The 18,992-nt window shown below is 42.9% G+C and overlaps 1 protein-coding gene across 1 annotated transcript in view; it reads left to right on the plus strand.

Annotated features, from left to right (window-relative positions):
- LOC122791463 (zinc finger protein 708-like) overlaps positions 1–18,992 on the plus strand; it is a 985,758-nt gene that overhangs the window by 250,928 nt on the left and 715,838 nt on the right. The gene's annotated exons all lie outside the window — the stretch shown is intronic.

Genomic DNA, 18,992 nt, shown 5'->3' on the forward strand with positions numbered 1-18,992 from the left:
ACCATTTGCATGGATTTTGCCTTATCCTCCATTTTCTTTATAACCTCTTCAGCCTTAGACCCAAACAAAACATTATGTTGAACAGGAGCATCCAATAACTTTGCTTTCACTTGATCAGGCAAATTTTGTTCCTTTAACCAAGCATGCCTTCTTCTAATGACCATGCCAGTGGCAGCTGCCCTGCAAGAGGCCTCCAAAGCATCAAAACCACAGTGTAAGGTATGTTTCCCCACCTACTCAGTAGCATGCTTCAAATCATGTAATTCCTTATTGTCTGCATATGCAGAAATGGTACCCAGTTTTTGTTTCATAACAGACAAAAGGTATTGCTGATATTTCAACATATGAAATTGACAATTTAAAGCCCTAATAGATAAAGTAGCAGAAGTGTACACTTTTTTGCCCCATCTCTCCAAAGCTCTAGAATCCTTATCTGATGGTATAGGGTTCTTAGCATTGGCGGCCTTAGCACCCTGAGAAATGGTTTCTGGATCAGCAGTAGGATTTTTAGAGAGAAACCGGTGGGAGTCAGGGACTCTAATATTTATCAGGCTTAGCAGGGGCCGGAGGAAAGGAGTCAGGAGTTAAATTAGACTCAGAAAAGACATCATCCACAATATCCAAAATAGGAGGAATAGCCAGGGGTCTGTGTTGGGGAAGAAGAAGGAAATCCCTAAGCCTTCTCTTAGATTCAGAGTACTCCTGTCCTTCCCAGTGAAAATGTTCCCTCATGTCATGTAAAGTTTCCCCAAAAGAATAATCCTCAGGAGGAGAAGCTGAAGGAATGGATTCCTCAGCATCAGAATCCTCATAAGGATGGAAAGTATAATCCTATTCAGAGGAAGACACTGAAGAGATAGATGCCTGAGCAGAGGATTCATAATCCAATTCTTGTCTTGGCCTTTTGTCTGGAGGGGGATGAGAACCCCTAATCATAGTTAGCAAGTCCTCCGCCATTTTAAGCATTTGTTTTTGAGTTTTAGGTCCCGGATCAGAGGAGGCCTGGGCTTGAGTCTTTGTTTTAAAAGGAGTCTTTGCTTTTGTCTTTGCCTTTATCTGAAGCTGCGTAGGCCTGAAAACCCCCCTCGGAAGCCGGTACCTGCACAGCGGCTCCGGACCCATCAGAGGGAGCATTATCCAAAGGTCCTGCACCTGGAGTATTCGATTGGCCTAGTTGGCTCCTCGTGGGAGTCCGTTTCAGCAAGTGGTTCTGTAATGGCCGACGACAGGGGCTGCGAAAGCGCCTCACTGACGACGGCCGAACCGGCAGCTGACTCTGATTGTAAACTGTCGTCTGATTTGGACCTCGGAGGCCTATCCTTATCCTTGCGCCATTTATGAACTCCGGTAGTCGGAAGTATGTCCGACGACATGTTATAATTAAATCGCCTCCCAAAGTAATGAAAGGCAAAATCGTATCTCCATTTAATAGTACGTTGATTAAATCTAGCACAAAACCGACAACTAGCTACGTCGTGGTCAGGGCCTAGACAAGGAATACAGTACGAGTGAAAATCCTTATGAGGTATTTGCTTCCCACATGAAATACAATTATTAACTTTTTCTGACATCGGTCTGGAGCAAGAAAAAAGTTTCCCCAATGGGGTACTTAGCTTTGAAAACAAGAATGTTTTCGGTATGAAGCACCAAAAATAACAGGAGTCAGCCAACCGGCACTAGCGAACTGCTTCCACCGCGCAAGAAATTCTAGATAACATGGCGTCGGCTGGAAGCTTTGTACTCCTGGCGCACTGACGTCAGGGAGGGTGAGTACACAGCAGACGCCAGACCCAGACTTTGGGTTTCTGGCAGACCGAGGGCTGCCTGCCGGCAGGAAGAACCCTACAGTGATGACTGCAACAGTGAAACACGATGAACATCTGGATTTTGTCTGGTAGTAGAAAAGCCTTCTACATGTCCTAATTCAAAAGAGTTTCTATTAAGGTGACTTACCTTGCTGGCTGTAACCGAGACTTGTGGATGTTCAAGGACAGTTAGCAGTTTTTAGGGCTCTTTCTATCTTCTGCAGGGAAGGGGCCTGGATGAGGCAATCATCCAGGTATTGATAAAAGTGAACACCAATTGTCCTGCAGAAAGCAATGACTAATGACAAGCACTTTGTAAATACCCTTAGTGGATTAGACAAGCCAAAGGGCAATCATGTAAATTGGTAGTGCAAGCATTCTGCCTTGAACCTTATGAATTTCTGGTCTCTATTTGCTACCGGGATGTGCAGATAGGCATCTAAGAGGTCTAATGTCACCAAAGGAGTTTGTAGAAGGATCAAAGGCAAGAAGTTTCAATACTGAAAGCATTCTGAATTTTGGGAAAACCACCAACTTGTTCAGTCTTGAAAGATCCAGAAAGGGTCTCCAAGATCTTTTTCTTGGGACTAGAAAAAGCCTTTCTATTTGGAGGGACAACACATGCCTCTGATTTCTTGGAAATGGGAGAAAACCCATGAATATGGTTTACTTTATTTATGCACTGGGGTACAGCACTGATCAAACAAACAATTGCAGACCCAGACGAATTGTAAAGCACATTACAAACACAGTACAATTACTACAACACAAACAGAAAATACAATACAAATACAAGAAAACCAATAGTACAGCAATGAGTTCTAGTATATTATATATAAATTCACTACAATGGCAATGTATTTTACAAAAAAATAAAATGGAGTACGAACAGAGATGAAGCAAGTTGGACAGCTTAACAACAGAAAGAGAATAAGTAAAACAACGTCAGGAAGGTACAGGGGAGTCAAATGTTAGTGGGTGAAAGTAAATATGGAAGGGGATAATGGTTGAAGAACGGTATACACACTTACAAGGACCTTGTTGTATCTTGCTAGGGACGCACACAGAAGTGTCAGTGTAAAAGGTAATGAGTAGATGCATTTGGGAGATTTCATTAGTTATGTAACACGACCCGTCTTACTACAGATACATTTGAATTTTCCTGCAGAAATTGTTTTGGGATGGTATCAGAAGTTGAGTATTCTGACATTTCAGTTATATGTTCGGGTAGCGATTTCCATAGTTTGTGGGGTTATGATGAGAAGCTGTGGTCAGTGCAGTGATGTTTCAAGGTGTGTGCTTGGAGGGTAGGTCTTGCATTAGCGTGGTTTCTGAGGATGCAGTGTAAGGTGGTTGTAATAATTTTCACAGTGACTGGTGAAAGTGTCTTATTTAAGCAATTTCAACAGCAGGAAGCCTAAGAGGCTTGATCTATCTTCTAAAAACATTTGTTTAGCTTTTGACAGGTAACACACACTGATGTTCTATACACTGAAAATTTATGATAAAGCTGCAGATTTTGTTACAGCTTGACTGAAGTACTGCTGTATTTTTGTGTATGGCTGTGGCAAAAAAAGAGGTATACCATACTCCAGTTGGACGTATAATACTTCTTCCCCAATAGGAGATCTGGCAGGGGGACAGAAAGACTGTGATAATATATGTGCTTAAAATAGCAACTTGCTCATCTTCGGTCTGAGTTTTTCAACATGCTCTTGAATGTTGAGGGATTAATTAAGGCAAATGACTAGTTGTCTAAAGGAAACTGCAATTTCTACGGGGTAATCGAACTGATCAGTTATGTGAAGTATTTGTTGCTAGTCTTTTGTTAGTGCTAATGATCACAAAATTGTTTCTCTGTGATTCAGTAAGAGTTACTTAGTTGTCAGCTAATTGTTTCAAGGTAAAAGGTCTAACTGTAGTTGCAGTACTTGCATATTATCGCAACCAGATTTTCACAGCTGCCAGTTTCCCATACTTCAAAATAGATGAGGCCATGAAACACTGCAAGGTGGTATTCACGGTGTTTACTGCTGTGGAATAAGTTTGCATTGTCCTGGGGAAAAGAAACACTTCAGAAAACCCTCTTCCTGTTTTTACGCTTGAATTGTTATGCCTGCTACCGTACTGACAAATGGATTCTTTTCACTGAGTGGAAGGAATCCTTCAGAGAAGGCAAGCACACAAAGACATGAAAGATGGTTTTCATTAAAGTTTTATTTTTAACAATGTCTAAACATGATCAGATCCCACTGAAAAAGCATGCCATAAACGACAGGAAGAATCACATTATCAAGCTGTTTCCCGAAGTGGTCTTAGGTTTATTCAGGATCTGATTTTGACTATCTTTCATTTTGCCTAAAACTATGGGCATTGCTTCCCAAGTGGGTATAGTTTCTTAGCACCTTTACTGAAAATCTTGAGATGTAAACTTGGAAAGGCAGCAATCCTTGGCTTCCAGATATAAATGTTAGAAGGTTACAGGTTGTTTTTCGTGAGCTGCTTTCCCTTCGCTGAGGGTGGATGATGTTGATAGCTGATTACGGATTCCTGATTAAACCTACTAACAACAGTACGGAAAACATGTTACTGGCTGATGTTGCACTTCTTCCTGTCATTACTGCCATGTTTGGACCTGAGCCTATGTTTAAATTTGTTAAAAATAAAAAGTGAAGCAAAAGTATAATTCCTGTGTTTGTGCCTTTGTATGTGGGGGAAACTGGTGAGCAATTGCAGTGAGTTAAGAGAGCATCCCTAACAGCTGAAGAGTGTATGCACTTTACTGCGAGCTACATGACATGCTGGCAGTAAAGCGCTTACCTACACAGCGACATTAACTTACTCATTTTTTATTGATAAGCCTGCCTAAAACAACCTTCAGTGTGAAAGAAAACCCATTGTCTGTCATTGTCACACCATTATTGGTCACATTTCCACATCAGAAAGCAACAGTTATTATTGCGAAAATCTGGCTGTGATAATACGCAAGTACGGTAGTTGCTTCTGTATGTCTAAATAATTAATGTAAATCTATAAATCACAGTGCTGTAGGATCACAGGAGATTATTAGTCTATCGACCAAGAGGTCATTTTAAGCCTAGCGGTTTCATCCCAATGTAATATCATAAAAATGCTAGTCAATACTCAAGACTGCATTTAGTTATGATTGCTCATGTACAGGACGGTTGTGGGCACTATCCCCAGTACGAAGTGACGGTGCCCCATCTACTCGTCCAGGTTCCTCTTCAACAGTGTCATAGAAGTGCTCTGTTTCACATGAAATGGTAGCTGTTCCAAAGACGTGGCAGTCACTGGAAGATAAATCTGTCCCTCCAGCATGTCCTATTTAAGTCACAGGCCATATTTAGGTCCCTGGAACAAGCAGCCCTAGTCCCATTTGATTTACTGATGTACAGCAAGTTCATTAGGTTTGGGTCTTGGATTGCTCTGTAGGCCAGGCACGTCTTCCCTAAGAAGTCTATATGATGTGGAGTATAGTAACAGGGACTTCAGTCAGTATGTGTAAAGCATATGCTGGAGCCCCTTGATTTTGTTTGTTAGAAACCTTTGAGGTCTCTCCAGTTGCTGCAGGTGCTATGTACGGTACATGCCGTAAATACTCAATTATGGGCTGGATTACTGCCAAGTATAGTGGGGTTATGACCTCTTTTGCTCCTGAGGCAATGCCTTTATTAATCAAGTGTGCTATGTAGAAAGCCTTCCTTATCACAGCAGGTGGCTGAAGTTAAGATTGCAGTCAACTTGTCCCTTACCACTTTATGGATACCTTACAGTATTGTTGTTGATTTGATAGTGTGAAGGGGATGATGATGCATTTCTTTGCATTCAGTTTGAGACCGTGACTAATACACCAGTCATTAGTCTGCGTGGGACCCTCTTGGAGTATATTGATATCATCTGGGGATTCAATGGTTGCACCCAGTTTGCAGTCGTCTGCAAACTTAGTCAGCCACAACCCCTTAGTCGTGACCTGAACTTCTGAGAAGTATATACCAAACAGCAGGGGGCCCAGCACTCACCCCTGTGGCACCCCACCGGTAACAGGTCTGCTGGTTAATGTGGAGTCACCCACATTGATAGTGCATGTCTGGTTTGTGAGCCAGTTGGCAACCCATCTTACAAGGAAGAGGTCTACATTCAGTTTTCTAAGTTTAACTGTAATGCCTGAATTTGGGATTGCCAAGTCAAGGTATGCGGTGTGTACAGATTTGCCATAGTCAATGGCCCTGGTCACACTTTCAAATAAGTCCATCAGATTTAACAAGCAGGATCTGCCATTGATGAAGTCGAATTGGGTAGGATCCTGGGTTTGCAGGTTAACTATGCCTTTATTTATGAGGTTCTTAATGATAAAGTCCATGACCTTACAGATGAGGCTGGTCAGGCCTATGGGTCTGTAATTCCCCTGGGTCTGTTGCTAGGCTACCTTTATGGAGGGGAGTAAACGTTGCTGTTATCCATTCCGCAGGAACAAAGCCTGTGGTCAGGCTATGATTGAAAAAGTACTTAATGGTGATGCTAGATTATGTTTCAGCCTGTTTAGAAGACAAGCCTGGGATGCTGTCTAGTCCCATAGGGGCTGTGCTTTTTGCCTTGGGCAAGGCTTCAAGGACCTGCTCTTCAGATATGTAGGGTGGGGGGAGATTGGGGGAAGGTTTATGATAAGTTAGGAGGGGATAAGGGAGTGAACTTTTTGCTAAACCTATCAATTAGCAAGTTTGCTATCTCTGTGGGGTCAGTGTGTGTGATACCTTTGGTCACTAGTTCTACATATGCTTTGGGCCTACCTTTTTAGGCTACATATGTGGCTGTAAAAAGCCTTTTGATTATCCTTGGCTGTACTTGCTAAGTTTCTGGCAAAGGAGCCCTTAGAGGATTTGACAAGTTGTCTTATTAGCCTTTTGAGGCTGAGGAGGGTGCTTTTCCAATGTTGGGACCTTGCTTTTGTTTTCTTGGACAGCAACTTTTTACGTTTATTATAAAGTTTGTCGATGATGGATGACTACCATGGCAGCTTCTTTTTACTTGGGGCTCTACTTTGATTCATTCTGGTACAGCCGAGTTTATACACTTAAGCAAGTGATTGTACAGGACTTTAATGTAAGCTTTGGCATAGTTACCACTTCCAGCTTGGGAAGGGGGCTTGGAATGCATTTATACTGTTGCCTAGGAAAGTATAGTTTGCCTTGGTGAAATTTTTAGTCTGATTTCACCCTTTATGAGTTCTGTTAGTGCCAGCTCAAAAGTGACGGTTTTGTGGTCAGATTTAACAAATGAGTATCCAACAGTTGCGGCAGTGCATCCGTTTGACATGTTAGTCAGGACCAGATCTAGAATGTTTGTTCCTCTTGTTGGGGTATGAACAATTTGTTTCAGGGCATTTGAATTAAAGTCAAGGAACTTTTGCACTAGTGACATGGGACTAGCATAGGTTTCTCATTTGATGGTGGGATACATGAAATCCACCATAACCAGAGTGTTCAGCAAAATTTGGATTATCTCCAGTTTGGTTAAGAAGGCTTCATGGGCATCATGACCCATGGACGTGAATCTATAACTGGCTATGACTTGAATGGGGGTCTTACTCACTATAACCTATACTTGGAGTAACTTCATGGAGTTGTCCAGTCTAACTAGATGGGAGGTGAATTTACCTCTAATATCGATAGAAATACCGGATCTATATCATATTATCATAAAATCAAAATGCTGAATGGCACAACAGCGAATGTGCCGAAATGTCGAGGGTCCGTTTTTCAGATCGCAGTACAGTGAAGTTTGGGATATTTGCCCTTTGCTCACTGTAGTGCTATCTTGGAATTGGAATATATATTTAGCGGGGTTGCAGATCCCCACAATACTGAATTGAAGTTTCGGCATTTTCACTCTTGTGAGCGTTCACCATTTTGCATCTACGATGTTATGATATAGATGTGAAATACCACCTCATTTGGTGTTCACACATTCATTTTGCAGTCTAAAGGTATGGAAGGCATTGTAGCCGTGCACAGCCGTGGTACTCTCTGAGGTCTTGAACCAGGTTTCTGTGAATGAACAGACATCTACATCATCTAATGACAGAAGTGCTTCTAGACAGTGCAGTTTTTGGTTTAAACTCCAACCATTTAGCAGCATGTTCCTTATTTTGTTCTGATTGTTTAATTTCACATCAGTAATGTTGTTTTCGAAACCTTGACTAAAAAAGCCACTATGGGGGAATTAAGAGCCTTTGCCAGTAGCCAAAAGCCTAGAGGTGCCAGGTGCAAACCATCTCTGTCAAAGCAGTGAGGTTTGTCGACAACTGTATCCCGGGTTGACAGGAACTGGATAGCCTTTGAATTGACACCAAAAACTAAGCCAATTATTGAAATCAATCATTTTTTGTTTATACTGCATCATTCTAGGTGAGGGTAGTATGCTGCTCAACGCTAGGGACATACCTGCCTGGGACACATACTCGAGAGCTCAACCATGTCTCTCTTCATATAGTCCAGTGAAGTACGTCGCTGTTCATACCGATGTGAACCATGACAGAGTCATAATGGTACTTGTTGCTAACAGGCCTGAGTGCATGGGGGATCTGACGAGAACTGGCATAGACAGGCAGCTAACCGTGACTTTCTCCTTGTCCAACCTGGTGAGTGGGACATCCATATCTCTCACTATTGAATTTCTAAGGACAATAAAATGTGTTTTTTGAGTGTTTCGCCTTACAGTCATCATATAGTAAGAGCTGAAGTTAATGTACATCAAGTGGGAGGTTGTTTATGAAAATGAAGAAGAGCAAGCAGATAGACCAAGGTGTGGAAGAGGTGGTGTGGCAGGTAGAGTCAAAAGTGCAAGGATCATGTGGGCAGGATGACAAAACTTTGTATTAAAAAAGCTCTCCCATTTATTCCAAAATGAATAAAATGCTGGCATATTGCTCACTCTGTGCTGGAAGGTGTGGGATATTTAATTAGAGATCCAAGCTTCTTTACTTGTGGCAGATTTAATCTCAGAAACAGCAAAGATGATGGGACTGAGGGAATGGTACATGGTAGAGAGACAGTTTAACATGTCCTACTGTAGCCTGTGGAACAGGACACTGGGCAACAGCTCACAATACTCGGGAATACTGACTAAAGTAAATTAAAGAACTCAGCACCTTCAACTATAAGTCATTATCCTTACCTCCTTTCAAAATATCAGGCTGTAGGTGGTGTATGTCACGTTTCAAACATCTGCCCAAAGGAAGAGCCCCTTTCCAGTTAAAATGACTGAAAGTTATGAGACTGGGAAAAGCAACAATTACATTTGGTCTGTAATATCACTTCAGACTGCTTCCTGGCCATATTTTTGAAGAGATTCACTTCATATCCAGTACAATTAAGCCTTCTTTCTCAGCTGCTGTATTCCATTTTAAATGTCTCCCCACAAATGAGCAGATTTACACTAATCTGTCTGTGGCTGCATAGTGACAATAACTGTGCCTGTAGGAAGAATATCAGAGACAGACAAAGCACCTGTCACAGGTACAATGCTGTATCTCCTTCTCCTACACCATAACACTTATGTTCTGCACTGATTACTGAATTGAAGACTGTAGTTTTTCAAACTTCACATACTGTTACTAAACTGTATAAAAATTGAGAGGCATTCAGCATTTATTTATTTATTTTATTTATATTTGTTTACCAGAGTAGTGCAACAACCTCAATGGACCATTTGCAGACACAGTTGCAGATGAATAAGATCACATATGAAATGAACAAAACATATTGACAGATACAAGGATATGCTATTAAAAAAAAGCAAACACACACACACACATATATATATATATATATATATATATATATATATATATATATAATACACATATTTAAAGATGCAAGAATATGCTACAAAGAATAGTTGTGTAAGAAATTATCACAACCTTATATGTCCTTCTCTTCCATGTTGCAGTATTCATAACAGTAGTAAGTTGCTGCCTGCAGCACCACCTTCTGGCCAGTATACCAAAGTCTTTGCTTCAGGAGGGTACGTGTGACATCCCTTGTCAGGGCTATAAACCAACGTAGGGTATAAAGGTGACGTCTGCAGGCACCTTCTTCAGAATGAACTGCCACATATAGTAGTACTATTGTGGGTAGATGGGTCCCAAGGAAGCCCTGAGAATTACGTGTAGGCTAGAGTCAAGGTAGCAGGATGTTTGTGTTTAGTGGGGATCTGGGGGATATATAAGGGTTATGTCCCCACAAGTCAGCATGGTATGTAATCTGGTAAGGTAGAGGGGTAGGTGGGGGGGACTGAATACTGCAACATGGAAGAGGAGGACATCTAAGGTTATGGTTAAGTTCTAACACAACTATTCTACGCCCTTCTATTCACATGTTGCAGTATTCATAACAGTAGGGAGAGTACCAGAGCCTTTAGGTATGGTTCTGGGTGGAGGACTGGGTTCCCTGGTCAATGAGTCCTTGGAGGAAGGACCTGGCAAACTGTGCCCTACCTCTAGAGAATAGGTCCAGTTTGTAATGTCTGGTAAATGTGTGGACAGAAATCCAAGTGGTAGCTTCCAGGATGGAAGCGCAGTCAATTCCTTTGAAAAAAGCAGCTGAGGAAGCAGCTGCCCTGGTGGAGCGAGGTTTGACTTGACAGTGCAGGGATTTACCATGGTACGAGTAGCATAAGGTAATGGATTTTGAAATCCATGAAGAGATGGTTTGCTTGGTGAATGCCTTCCCTAGAGCTCTCGGGTGGAAGGAGATGAAAAGTTGGTCTGACTTTCTGATAGGTTTTGTTTTGTCTAGGTAATACCTCAGTTGTCTGTGGACATCCAAGAAATGGAGAGTTCTTTCTGAGGAGTTTTGTAGTTGAGGGTAGAAAACCAGTAGGTTAATAGTCTGGTTTAGTGAAAGCTCATTAACCACCTTAGGCATGAAGGAAGGGTTGGTCCTGAGAGCAACTCTGTCCTTGTGGAAAACAAGGTAGGGGGAGGTAACCATGAGAGCTTGTATCTCCGAGACCCTGGAAAATGTAAGTGCCACTAGTAAGATGTTTTTAGTGTGAAAAGCTTCAGGGACACTGAATGGGCTGTTTCAAAGGGTGGCAAATTTAAGTTTTTCTAGTACGAAGTTCGGGTCTCAAGGGGAAAGTATAGGTTTCCCGGGAGGCCTGATGTGAAGAACCACTTTGAGAAAAAGTTTAACCTCTAGTCTAGAAGCCAGAGGTGGGGTGATAGGCAGACTGGCAGAGATGGCAGATAAATGCATTTTGACTGATGAGTATGTTAGTCCCGAGTGAAGTAGCTTACACAAGTAGGACAGGACCATTGGTATGGAGGTAGTCAGAGGGTCCTGTCTTATTCCATTGATACCAGCAGGAAAATCTATACCATTTGGATACATAGTTTCTCCTGGGACTAGGTTTTCTGGCCTTCTGCAGAACATGGAGTATGTCCTCGAGTATACGTGTCTGTAGGGGATCAAAACCCTATCATCCATAAGGTTAATTTCAGATTGTTCACCTAATAGTGTAGTAGGGATCCCCTGTCCTGTGTGAGCAGGTCTACTCTGTAGGGTAACCTGTGGTGATTGCCCTTGGCTAGTAGGAGTACAGGGGAAACCAATTCTGTCTTGACCCAAAGGGGGTCACCAGTAGGATTTTTGGGGTGTCCTTCTGTATTTTCAAAAGGACTTTCTGAATGAAGGTGAAGGGGGTGAAAGCATAAAGGTACATTCCCTGCAAAGAGAAGGAGATGGCGTCCACTTTCCTCACTTGTGGATGCAGACTCCTTGTGCAGAATTTGAGCATCTGTCTGTTGTGGGCGGAGGCAAAAAGATCTGCTTGTGGAATACCCCACCTGTGGATTATGTCCAGAAATACTTCCCTGTGAAGCATCCATTCATGACTTGGAGCTGAAGTGCAGTTCAGAAAGCCTGCCATGACATTCTCTGTTGAAAGGATATAAACAGTTACCAGATAAATGTGGAGGGATACTGCTAGTTTCCAGCTCTGGATTGCTAGGCTGAGGAGTGGGTAGGACTTTGTTACCCCCTCTGCTTGTTTATGTACCACAGGACCATCAAATTGTCTGTGATTACTTTCTGGGTTCCTGGTTGGAGGGCTGATTTGAAGGTTAATAGAGCCAAGTGTAAAGCCCTCATTTATTTGATGTTGATATGTCCTTCTGTCTTGGGTTGGGCCAAGTACCTTGCACAGAGAGCTGTTTTTCATTTGAAAGTAGCACTGCCTCCCACCCCAGGTCGGAAGCATCTGTGGAGACCCATTGGAGGGGCATAGGGACCTGAAGGTGGGTCCCTTGGTTGAGTTGAATAGCTGATATCCACCACTGGAGTTCCTTCTTCAAACATTGAAGTAAGGGGAGGGGGGTGTCCATGGGCTGGGAGTGTTGGCACCATAAGTTTTTCAGGACCCAATGGATTTTCCGTATGTGGAGTTTTGCCAGGGGCAACATGGGTATGAGTGATGCCATATGGCCTACAACTCATAACATTTCTTCAGCTGGCAAGGAAGTGTGTGAGAGAAGATTTTGGAAGTATTAAAGTTCTAGGATTCTTTGATCTGGAATGAAGGATTATGTCTGTTCTGATCCTGCACCCCAGGAAAACCAGGTCTTGGGAGGGGATCAGGTGAGACTTTTCGTGGTTTATGGTGAACACTAGCTGAGATAGGGTGGAGATTAAATGTTGTAGGTGAAGTAGGAGTACTGCACGGCCTTGATTAAGAAAGGGCAGGTCATCCAGGTATGGGTATATCTGGATACCTGGAGTCCTGCAGTGGGCAATGACTGGAGCAAGGCACTTTGTGAAGACATGGGGAGCAGTAGAGAGTCCAAAGGGCAAGGCAGAGAATTGCAAATAGCAAGGGCCTATTGCAAATCTGAGGTATTTCCCGTAATCTGGGTGAATAGGGATGTGAAGGTAGGAATCCTACAAATCCAGGGCTACCATGAAAGCCTGAGTTGGAATGAGTAGTAAGAGCAGAGGTAAAGTAATCATTTTGAAACTGGGAACTTTGAGAAAGAGATTTAGAAAGGATAGGTCTAGGATTGGTCTACGTGAGCCATTTTTCTTTGGTACCAGAAACATTCTGGAAAAAAGCCTAAGCTTCTTTGATGGCATGGTACCTGTTCTATGGTACCTTGATCTAGAAGTTGTTGAATGATAGGTGGAAAAAAGGTGGGTTTGGCTTGCAGATGGTTGAGGGATACCACGAAAGGGGGGGTAGCATCCACCAAGTCATGAAATAGCCTGAATGAATGATGGGGAATACCCATTGTTCTGATGTGATTATCTGCCAGGAGGGAAGGGAGAGGGTGAGATGGAGGGAAAGTGCGGTGTTTTGGTATAAGGGTGGATAATCACAGAGGAGGCGGTATGGAGTGGGGTCAGACTGGCTTCGAAAGGGCATAGTGGACGAACTGGTTGGAAATCTAGGATTAGAGTTTGTCTGCATCCTTTAGACTGTGGAGCAGAGTGAGAAGACTGCCTTCTGACAAAGGAAGGCTTTTGTGGGTACTTCCTATGGTACCTTATAATAGGAAACACTAGTAGTTGTTTAAGGTTTTGCAGTTCCTTACCCTTTCCTTGAAGGGGTTTATAGGAGTTCTGCTGAGGATTGTCCAAAAAGAGCTTTGTTATCTAGGAGGTGCATCCAATAATTTTGTTTGCACATCCATGGGTAGTGTTTGTAGTCTCACACAAGAGTATCACCTGAAGGCTGATCCAGATGCAGCAGACTTAGATGAGGCTTCCACAACATCGTAACTGTACTTTGAGTGCCTAGTTACTTGGGATGCAGTGGAGAGGAGGGTATTTATTTGTGCTTTAACGGGAGAATCTGGAGCCTTAGATAGTAATGAGGAGGCCTTGGCAATGGTATCCAGGACATATCTAGCCATATGTGTTTGGTAGTTGAGAGCTCTAATAGCCAGTGTTGAGGAGGTATAATCTTTCTTTCCTATTCTGTCCATGAATTTACTGTCTTTGTTTGTGGGATAAAGAGCAGTCAAAGGTTGTTGCCTAGATGAATTGTCAGCAGAGACAGCAATAACTGCTGGGTCTGCTGGTGGGTTCTTAAAGAGATATTGGGTATCCTGAGGGACCTTTTGTAGAATCACTTAGGTCGCTTGGAAGCTGGTGGTTGAGTCAGGGGATAGAAAAGCAGCCAAGAAGGCATCTTGGAAGGCAGGTAGCAAGGGGGCCATTGCTGAAGGAGAAAATTGATTCATTTGTAAAAGGTCGAAGTACCTTTTCTTGGTGTCAGATACTTCAGATGCCTGCCATTTAAAATTCTCCCTCGTAATGGAGATTGAGTCTCCAAAGGTGATTTCTTCCCCGGAGACTCAGGAGTAATGGAGTCTTCCTCCTCTGGGGTGATGAAATCCTTTGGGAATTCTATTTGGGATTCATAGGAGACAGATTCATCTGAACAGGAGTATTCTTCCTCTGACACCTGTAAAGTAGGTAGAGATGAGTGGGGCTGGTGTGTTTGTAAGACCTGAAAAAGGCTTTGAGAAAAAAACTTTCCCATCCAGGAACTGGTTGGGTTTCAGGGTGTTTAACTTTTTGCTTTTTCTTTAAGGGAGTAACTGGTGGGAATTGGAGCAGACGTCTGCATGGGTGGAAGTGAAGGAGCAAGGCCCTCCGAAAGACTGAGCCATGGTTCCCCTCCGGCATCAGGACCTGGTGGCTGAGCAGCCTCAGCGGGCATACTATAAGTTTCCGCCACCCCAGCTTCCATTGAGGGTCCTGGGCCTGGCTTGGAAAACAGATGTCTGGGAAGATACCATGCTTTCATCAGCCTCAAGAACCTTCTTGGACGCCTGAGGAGCAGCGTGGGATTCCGGCCTAACTTTCTTGGCCTTCTTCCTCAGTGGCTGTTTGGATGGGCCTACCCCCTCTTCCATACCAAGTGCAAGACACCAGAGTCTCTCATTTTCTAAATGCAATTTAAGTGCGGCAAGACAGCTACGATGGGTTTTCGGTATGAACGGTTTGCAAATCGGGCAGGACATATAGTTGTGGGCCTCGCCTAAGCAAAACACGCACTTCTCGTTTGCGTCCTTATGGGGAATTTATCTCCAACTGCACTTCCCCTTCCTAGCTGACATTTAAGACTTAACAATAATCACAGGTAATGAAAAAAACAATAGGGCACTTATCTGTATCGTCAGAACAGTCGCCTGGTCTGGAGACTTTTTGGAGACTTTTAACGGTCGTTGCAAAATGCAATCTGCTTTCGGAACTGGCAAACATGAGTCCGGCGTTCACTGCGGCAAGAAAATTCTGAGGAGGGTGTGTGCAGACGTCACCTTTACACCTTAAGTTGGTTTATAGCCCTTACAAGGGACGTCACACATACCTTCCTGAAGCTAAGACTTTGGTATACTGGCTGGAAGATGACGCTGCATGCAGCAACTCCCTACTGTTATGAATACTGCAAAATATGAATAGAAGGACATCATTTAGTTCAAGAAGCAGTTTCATATGTCAAAATATGGTGGAAAAAATGGAATTATGCTTAGCAGAGCTTTATGGATAAGATGTAGCCATAATGCCGTAGATGGCGATGCTACAGAGATAGTAGCATATTATAATATAGAGAAGTATGAAGACATTAGAAGAGGCATGCTAGAATAGTTACAGGAAAAGATACCATGGGGAGAAAACAGAGAAAAGGTAAGAAAGGCATGCAGAGTTAAGAGGTACAGAAAGGAGAAAACGTGTGAGAGAGATGCAAGGAGAAGATAGAAATGGGATGAATGAGAGGCAGTAAGTAAGGGGATGGCAAGATGAGATAAGGAAGGATGAAACAGGGATAAAGGAGTATGAGAGAGCTGCAGTGTTCACGTAACGTGACCTGAGTGAGTGCAGCTGCACTCTGCTTGGATGAAGAAGTTTCTTGAGCTGTTATCTGAAATCTGAGTACTTCTGGACGTCATGGATTAAGAAAGGAATGGAGTCCCTTGGTTTAGGTACTAGGATGGAGAATGCAAACTCAGTGCAATACAGTTCAGTTTTTGGAGTTAGGCTGGGTTATGACTGAGAGATACTCCTAAGATTATATGTGAGGGTTTTGGTGAAACGTATATGACTAAGATAACACAATGCCTCAGGAGAAAAGGCTTTGTGAATTAGTCATCCTAGCTGAAGGTTGACTCTCAAATGTGCTGGTAATCATTTAGCTTTAGCAAGAGCTGGACAGTGGTGTTCATTATTGGAGGAGTTAATAATGAACAGGCAGATTTTACTGGAGATGGTTTGTAAGGGAGTGGCATTTTTCTTTGAGGCTGCAACTATAATGGGTTGCCCATATCTCAGTTGAAATAAGAGTACTCCTTTGCCTATGATAGCTTTGGAGAGGTGATAGCTTGTTCATCCAGAAAAGTAGTGTTTTGATCTTTTTGCATGTGTTTTAAATGTGTAGTTGAAACTTAAGACATTGGTCTAGCCAAATGCTAAGATATTTGAAGGATGTGCTAGTTTCCATGATGGCACTGTTAACATCTTAAACATTAATGAAGCTGGGTGCTTTGGCTAGTTTTTGGCTGGTTCCAAATACCATTGCTTTTGCTTTTGAGGGATTGAATAAAAGCTTCTGGCCTATTAGCCAATGGTTGAAGATTTGGAAGTCATCTTGGAGCAGAGTTTGTATAACAGAGTGGGATTTGTTTGACTTGTAGATGACCATGTAATCTGCTTGAAGAATTAGAGATATCAGATGAGAGTATGTTGATAAATATGGAAAACAGAAGTGGGGTTCAAGTGGAATTCTGGGGGACTCCTTTCACAAGAGGAGCTGTTTCAGAGATGGTGGTGCCTATTTTCACCTTGAAAGATCTATTGGTGAGAAAATCTAGAAACCAATGTTTTGCATAATCACTAATGCCTATTTCAGTTAATTTGTCAAACAGTAAGATATGGTCAGTTAGATCAAAGGGTTTTGTGAGGTAGCCTTTGTACATATTGGATAGGATGTCATCTGTGAGAGAGTGTTACGGTGCTGTGTCCAGACCAGTATCCATGTTGCTTCCTTGACACATAATGGTACTAATGTAGATAAGCTGTAATTTGGTTGCAGACTATTTTTTCCAGTATTTTACTTGAAGTGGGAAGTACTGACATACTATAGTATTACAAAGCACTAGTTGACTTGGGTAAGTTTGGAACAGGGGTGACTACTGCATGCTTTGTTCTGCAGCCTTTCTAGTGTAAAGTTACGTGCAGTGTTCATGGCTGAACTGTCATAACTCTCAGCTAAAGTAAGAAAAAAATTGTTGAAAAGTTGCAGTCACAGGATGTGACAAGTGCAGACATTTACATTAAGTAGCTACTGTGCCTTCAAGACTTCCTGATTCCAGGTTCTCCTTAATCCATTAGCATCAAATGGAAGTATTTAAGCTCATGTTTGGATTCATAGGTTCATACTAGGCTATCTGCCCTAGGGCATTCATAAGCCTAGAAAGAGTGTGTTTGGCTTTCGCCACCCATTTTAAATTAATTTTGCTATGCCCTTTTTCGAGGTTAGTATACTGTGCCTCTGTCTAACAGTGACACAGAAGTGATACCCGGGGTAAACCTACGATCTCCCATCACTCATCAAGATTCCTCTTGAAGAGAGTCAATGAGGGACTCTGCCTAACCTGGACTGGGATTTTATTCCAGAGGGAAGGGAGCCTCTGGGTTATGAATCTGTCCCTCCAGCATGTCCTATTTATTTCAGTGCTGAAATTCAAGTCTCTCGAGCACGTAGCTCGATGGGATTTGGATTATCTGAGGTGCAGCATGTCCATTAATTCCGGGTTGGACATGGCTTTATATGTCAGGCACAGATTGCCTCTGAGCAGGCGGTATGCCAATGAGTAGAGCTGGAGTTTCTTTAACCGGGCAGCATATGGCATCTGTTTGAGCCCTTTGATCCTCTTAGTGAGGTACTTTTGGGGTCTTTCCAGTTGCTGCAGATGTCTGGTAAGGTACATCCCAAAAGGGGTATTGTACTCAATTATGGGCCTGATAAGGGATGAGTAAAGAGGCACGATGACCTCCTCTGATCTAGATGTGAATCCCTTCATGATTAGGTGGGCTATATAAAATGTTTTTCTAACCACTTTGGCCACGTGGTTGTCAAATGAGAGAATGCTATCAACTTGGGTCCCCAGGTCCCTAATTACTTCTTCTGTACTTAATGGATTACCACCTATGTGGTAATTTGTGGGCACTTTGTTTTTGCCAAAGGGGATGGCTATACACTTTTTGGCGTTTAGCTTGAGGCCATGGCTCTGGCACCAGTTGTCTGGTGACTGTTTCAAAGAAATCGACCAGGTTTAAGAGGCAGGATTTGCCCTTAACAAAGCCAAACTGGGTAGGATCCAGTGCCTGTAGGTCCCCAATATCTTTATTTATGAGGTCCATAATGAAACTTTCCATAGCTTTGCAGACCAGGCTTATGGGGCGATAGTTTCCAGGATCCGTTGAGGCACCACCTTTGTGGAGAGGGACCACTGTTGCTGTACGCCACTCTTTGGGTACGTACCCTGTAGTAAAGGCTGAGATTAAACAGTAGTTTTATGTTTGGGTTTAGCTCTTCTTGGAGTTCACGTAGGATGCAGCCTGGGACACAGTCTGGTCCCATTGATGCTGTGTTTTTTGCTTTGGAGAGGGCGGCTCTTACCTGAGCATCTGAGATGTCAGGGGGGCAGCATTCTGCTGGGATAGATATTTGCCCTTTTGGTGGGGAGGCGGGGGGGGGGAGAAGTTTGCTCTGAACCTGTCAGCTAGGATGTTGGCAATGTCTGTGGGTTCGATGTATTTTTTGTCATTTTGGACTAATTCTGAGCATATCTGGGAATTCCCACCCAGGTTCCTAACATAACTAAAGAAAGCCTTGTGATTATCCTTAGTGTCCTGTGCAATATTTCTCTCGAAGCTGGCCTTAGATGATTTTATGAGTGCCCGTAGTTTTTTGCTAATACTGATCAGAGATGCCTTCCCCTTTTCGGGATTTTGCTCTATCATGTAGTAGCTTCCTGCTTCTATTGTATAGTTTGTCTATGGCTGGGGTCCACCAGACAGGACGTCTGCCTTTGGAGGATTGGGTCTTGGTTTTATTTGGGATTGCATGATCCATGCATTCCTGAAGGTGTTCATAGACTGCGTT

Source organism: Protopterus annectens, chromosome 17.part0 (genome assembly GCF_019279795.1).
Source record: "Protopterus annectens isolate FY-2018-M chromosome 17.part0, PAN1.0, whole genome shotgun sequence".
Taxonomy (NCBI): Eukaryota; Metazoa; Chordata; order Ceratodontiformes; family Protopteridae; genus Protopterus; species Protopterus annectens.